The sequence below is a fragment of the Aegilops tauschii genome, chromosome 7 (assembly GCF_002575655.3).
Source record: "Aegilops tauschii subsp. strangulata cultivar AL8/78 chromosome 7, Aet v6.0, whole genome shotgun sequence".
Taxonomy (NCBI): domain Eukaryota; kingdom Viridiplantae; phylum Streptophyta; class Magnoliopsida; order Poales; family Poaceae; genus Aegilops; species Aegilops tauschii.
This window is the reverse complement of record NC_053041.3, coordinates 501,588,224-501,594,740: the sequence shown is the minus strand read 5'-3', so window position 1 is coordinate 501,594,740 and position 6,517 is coordinate 501,588,224.

Below are 6,517 nucleotides of genomic sequence, written 5' to 3'. Positions count from 1 at the left end.
TGCGGCAATTGCTAACATGATTCGGATAGACTTAAGCATAGAAACGAGTGAGAAACTCTCATCGTAGTCAACACCTTGAACTTGTCGAAAACCTTTTTGCGACAATTCTAGCTTTGTAGATAGTAACACTACTATCAGCGTCCGTCTTCCTCTTGAAGATCCATTTAATCTCAATGGCTCGCCGATCATTGGGCAAGTCAATCAAAGTCCATACTTTGTTCTCATACATGGATCTCATCTCAGATTTCATGGCCTCAAGCCATTTCACAGAATCTGGGCTCATCATCGCTTCCTCATAGTTCGTAGGTTCATCATGGTCAAGTAACATGACCTCCAGAACAGGATTACCGTACCACTCTAGTGTGGATCTCACTCTGGTTTACCTACGAGGTTCGGTAGTAACTTGATCTGAAGTTACATGATCATCATCATTAGCTTCCTCACTAATTGGTGTAGGAGTCACAGGAACAAATTTCTGTGATGAACTACTTTCCAATAAAGGAGCAGGTACAGTTACCTGATCAAGTTCTACTTTCCTCCCACTCACTTCTTTCACAAGAAACTCCTTCTCTAGAAAGGATCCATTCTCAGCAATGAATATCTTGCCTTCGGATCTGTGATAGAAGGTGTACCCAATTGTCTCCTTTGGGTATCCTATGAAGACACATTTGTCCAATTTGGGTTTGAGCTTATCAGGATGAAACTTTTTCTTATAAGCATCACAACCCCAAATTTTAAGAAACGACAACTTTGGTTTCTTGCCAAACCACAGTTCATACGGTGTCGTCTCAAACGGATTTAGATGGTGCCCTTTTTTTACGTGAATGCAGCTATCTCTAATGCATAACCCCAAAACTATAGTGGTAAATCGGTAAGAAACATCATAGATTGCACTATATCCAATAAAGTACGGTTATGACGTTCGGACACACTATTAAGCTGTGGTGTTCCAGGTGGCACGAATTTGTGAAACTATTCCACATTCTTTTAATTGAAGACCAAACTCGTAACTCAAATATTTGTCTCCGCGATCAGATCGTAGAAACCTTATTTTCTTGTCAGAATGATTTTCCACTTCACTCTGAAATTCTTTGAACTTTTCAAATGTTTCAGACTTATGTTTCATCAAGTAGATATATCCATATCTGCTCAAATCATCTGTGAAGGTCAGAAAATAACGATACCCGCCGCGAGCCTCAACACTCATCGGATCGCATACATTAGTATGTATTATTTTCAATAAGTCAGTTGCTCGCTCCATTGTTCCGGAGAACGGAGTCTTAGTCATCTTGCCCATAAGGCATGGTTCGCAAGCATCAAGTGATTCATAATCAAGTGATTCCAAAATCCCATCAGCATGGAGTTTCTTCATGCGCTTTACACCAATATGACCTAAACGGCAGTGCCACAAATAAGTTGCACTATCATTATTAACTTTGCATCTTTTGGCTTCAATATTATGAATATGTGTATCACTACGATCGAGATCCAATGAACCATTTTCATTGGGTGTGTAACCATATAAGGTTTTATTCATGTAAACAGAACAACAATTATTCTCTAACTTAAATGAATAACCGTATTGCAATAAACATGATCAAATCATATTGATGCTGAACGTAAACACCAAATAACACTTATTTAGGTTCAACACTAATCCCGAAAGTATAGGGAGTGTGCGATGATGATCATATCAATCTTGGAACCACTTCCAATACACATCGTCACTTCATCCTTAACTAGTTTCTGTTCATTATGCAACTCCCGTTTCGAGTTACTACTCTTTAGCAACTGAACCAGTATCAAATACCGAGGGGTTGCTACGAACACTAGTAAAATACACATCAATAATCTGTATATCAAATATACCTTTGTTCACTTTGCCATCCTTCTTATCCACCAAACACTTGGGGCAGTTCCGCTTCCAGTGACCAGTCCCTTTGTAGTAGAAGCACTTAGTCTCAGGCTTAGGTCCAGACTTGGGCTTCTTCACTTGAGCAGCAACTTGCTTGCCGTTCTTCTTGAAATTCCCCTTCTATCCCTTTGCCCTTTTCTTGAAACTAGTGGTCTTGTTAACCATCAACACTTGATGCTCTTTCTTGATTTCTACCTTCGTCGATTTCAGCATCGCGAAGAGCTCGGGAATTACTTTCATCATCCCTTGCATACTATAGTTCATCACGAAGTTCTACTAACTTGGTGATGGTGACTAGAGAATTCTGTCAATCACTATTTTATCTGGATGATTAACTCCCACTTGATTCAAGCGATTGTAGTACCCAGACAATCTGAGCACATGCTCACTGCTTGAGCTATTCTCCTCCATCTTTTAGCTATAGAACTTGTTGGAGACTTCATATCTCTCAACTCGGGTATTTGCTTGAAATATTAACTTCAACTCCTGGAACATCTCATATGGTCCATGACGTTCAAAACGTCTTTGAAGTCCTGATTCTAAGCCGTTAAGCATGGTGCACTAAACTATCAAGTAGTCATCATATTGAGCTAGCCAAATGTTCATAACATCTGTATCCGCTCCTGCAATAGGTTTGTCACCTAGAGGTGCATCAAGGACATAATTCTTCTGTGCAGCAATGAGGATAAACCTCAGATCACGGATCCAATCCGCATCATTGCTACTAACATCTTTCAACTTAGTTTTCTCTAGGAACATATCAAAATAAAACAGGGGAGCTAAACGCGAGCTATTGATCTACAACATAGATATGCTAATACTACCAGGACTAAGTTCATGATAAATTTAAGTACAATTAATCATATTACTTAAGAACTCCCACTTAGATAGACATCCCTCTAATCCTCTAAGTGATCATGTGATCCATATCAACTAAACCATGTCCGATCATCACGTGAGATGGAGTAGTTTCAATGGTGAACATCACTATGTTGATCATATCTACTATATGATTCATGCTCGACCTTTCGGTCTCAGTGTTCCGAGGCCATATCTGTTATATGCTAGGCTCGTCAAGTTTAACCTGAGTATTCTGCATGTGCAACTGTTTTGCACCCGTTGTATTTGAACGTAGAGCCTATCACACCCGATCATCACGTGGTGTCTCAGCACGAAGAACTTTCGCAATGGTGCATACTCAGGGAGAACACTTGTACCTTGATAATTAGTGAGAGATCATCTTATAAAGCTACCATCGAACTAAGCAAAATAAGATGTATAAAAGATAAACATCACATGCAATCAAAATATGTGACATGATATGGCCATCATCATCTTGTGCCTTTGATCTCCATCTTCAAAGCATCGTCATGATTTCCATCATCACCGGCATGACACCATGATCTCCATCATCTTGATCTATATCAATGTGTCGTCACATGGTCGTCTCGCCAACTATTGCTCTTGCAACTATTGCTATCGCATAGCGATAAAGTAAAGCAATTATTTGGCGCTTGCATCTTATGCAATAAAGAGTCAACCATAAGGCTTCTGCCAGTTGCCGATAACTTCAACAAAACATGATCATCTTATACAACATCTTATATCTCATCACGTCTTGACCATATCACATCACAACATGCCCTACAAAAACAAGTTAGACGTCCTCTACTTTGTTGTTGCAATTTTTACGTGGCTGCTACGGGCTGAGCAAGAACCGTTCTTACCTACGCATCAAAACCACAACGATAGTTTGTCAATTTGGTGCTGTTTTAACCTTCGCAAGGACCGGGTGTAGCCACACTCGGTTCAACTAAAGTTGGAGAAACAGACACCCGCCAGCCACCTGTGTGCAAAGCACGTCGGTAGAACCAGTCTCGCGTAAGCGTACGCGTAATGTCGGTCCGGGCCGCTTCATCCAACAATACCGCCAAACCAAAGTATGACATGCTGGTAGGCAGTATGACTTATATCGCCCACAACTCACTTGTGTTCTACTTGTGCATATAACATCAACGCATAAAACCAGGCTCTGATACCACTGTTGGGGAACGTAGTAATTTCAAAAAAAAATCCTATGCACACGCAAGATCATGGTGATGCATAGCAACGAGAGGGGAGAGTGTGTCCACGTACCCTCGTAGACCGAAAGCGGAAGCGTTAGCACAACGCGGTTAATGTAGTCGTACGTCTTCACGATCCGACCGATCAAGTACCGAACGCACGGCACCTCCGAGTTCAGCACACGTTCAGCCCGATGACGTCCCTCGAACTCTGATCCAGCCGAGTGTTGAGGGAGAGTTTCGTCAGCACGACGGCGTGGTGACGATGATGATGTTCTGCCGACGCAGGGCTTCGCCTAAGCACCGCTACAGTATTATCGAGGTGGACTATGGTGGAGGGGGGCACCGGACACGGCTAAAAGATCAAACGATCAATTGTTGTGTCCTTGGGGTGCCCCCTGCCCCCGTATATAAAGGAGCAAGGGGGGAGGTGCGGCCGGCCAGGGAGGAGGCGCGCCAGGAGGAGTCCTACTCCCACCCGGATTAGGACTCCCTCCCTTCCTTGTTGGAATAGGAGAAGGGGGAAAGAGGTGGAGGAGAGGAAGGAAAGGGGGGGCGCCGCCCCCTCTCCTTGTCCTATTCGGACTAGGGGGGCGCGCGGCCCTTGCCCTGGCCGCCTCTCCTCATCTCCACTAAGGCCCACTATGGCCCATTAACCCCCGGGGGGTTCCGGTAACCCCTCCGATACTCCGGTAAAATCCCGATTTCACCCGGAACACTTCCGATATCCAAATATAGGCTTCCAATATATCAATCTTCATGTCTCGACCATTTCGAGACTCCTCGTCATGTCCGTGATCACATCCGGGACTCCGAACAACCTTCGGTACATCAAAACATATAAACTCAGAATATAACTGTCATCGAAACTTTAAGCGTGCGGACCCTACGGGTTCGAGAACTATGTAGACATGACCGAGACACATCTCCGGTCAATAACCAATAGCGGAACCTGGTTGCTCATATTGGCTCCCACATATTCGACGAAGATCTTTATCGGTCAGACCGCATAACAACATACGTTGTTCCCTTTGTCATCGGTATGTTACTTGCCCGAGATTCGATCGTCGGTATGTCAATACCTAGTTCAATCTCGTTACCGGCAAGTCTCTTTACTCGTTGCGTAATACATCATCCCACAACTAACTCATTAGTTGCAATGCTTGCAAGGCTTAAGTGATGTGCATTACCGAGAGGGCCCAGAGATACCTCTCCGATAATCGGAGTGACAAATCCTAATCTCGAAATACGCCAACCAACAAGTACCTTCGGAGACACCTGTAGCGCACCTTTATAATCACCCAATTATGTTGTGACGTTTGGTAGCACACAAAGTGTTCCTCCGGTAAACGGGAGTTGCATAATCTCATAGGCATAGGAACATGTATAAGTCATGAAGAAAGCAATAGCAACATACTAAATGATCGTGTGCTAAGCTAACGGAATTGGTCAAGTCAATCACATCATTCTCCTAATGATATGATCCCGTTAATCAAATGACAACTCATGTCTATGGCTAGGAAACATAACCATCTTTGATCAACGAGCTAGTCAAGTAGAGGCATACTAGTGCCACTCTGTTTGTCTATGTATTCACACATGTATCATGTTTCCGGTTAATACAATTCTAGCATGAATAATAAACATTTATCATGATATAAGGAAATAAATAATAACTTTATTATTGCCTCTAGGGCATATTTCCTTCACGTCCCTACTCCGGAACCCCACGAGAGGGTTGTATTCCTCCCTCACTTTGTCTGCGGGCTAGGGTTTCCCCTCCACCCGTTCGTGCGCGGCATCATGTATTACTATGGGATCGATCTTCACGATCTGTCCCCTAATTCTTTCCTCAACATCTCGACATTCATTGTCTTGTGTGAGGCTTTTCTCCGCATCTTGCCGCACTTCGGTTTATGGCTGAAGATTTTTAACGTGAAGCCCAAGGTGGTGGGCGGCGAGCACGCCGAGTGCGGGGGCGCTATGGTGAGCAAGATGCCCAACGTCATATGGCCAACGGGAACCTTTAACGATTCTATCAAGGAGTGGCAACATCAGTGGTTTTATATCACTGAGCCGCGCGGCAAGGAATGGGCCGCCACTCCCGAGTTTCGATCCGGTGCCCCCCCTGCGGCTTACATCCTTGGTTAAGAAAGGCCTGGACTGGTCCTCGCCCGACGAACTGTCGGTGCTCCAAATGCGCATTAAAGATATGGGAGACAAGAACCTTGAACTTGTCAACGTAGTCGAGGTGATGTTAGTTCGCCGGATCCTGCCTTGTCAACACCGGACTTGCAATCTATGGGAATTCGATCCGGCCAGGCACCAAACCTTGCGAGAGCTTTTCGGCTCCTCGCACAAGGACATTTGGAAGGTGCTTTTCAAGTCCAGCAAATCATGGCCGGACTCCACCGAGGACCGCGGGTACCAACTGTCCCGCCCTGCAAGTTTGGTAAGTCATCAAAACTTTTTATCCGCGTAACCCAAAGGAAGCGCTTAACGCGTTTTATACAACTCTTCCCAGGGCTGGACGAAGAAG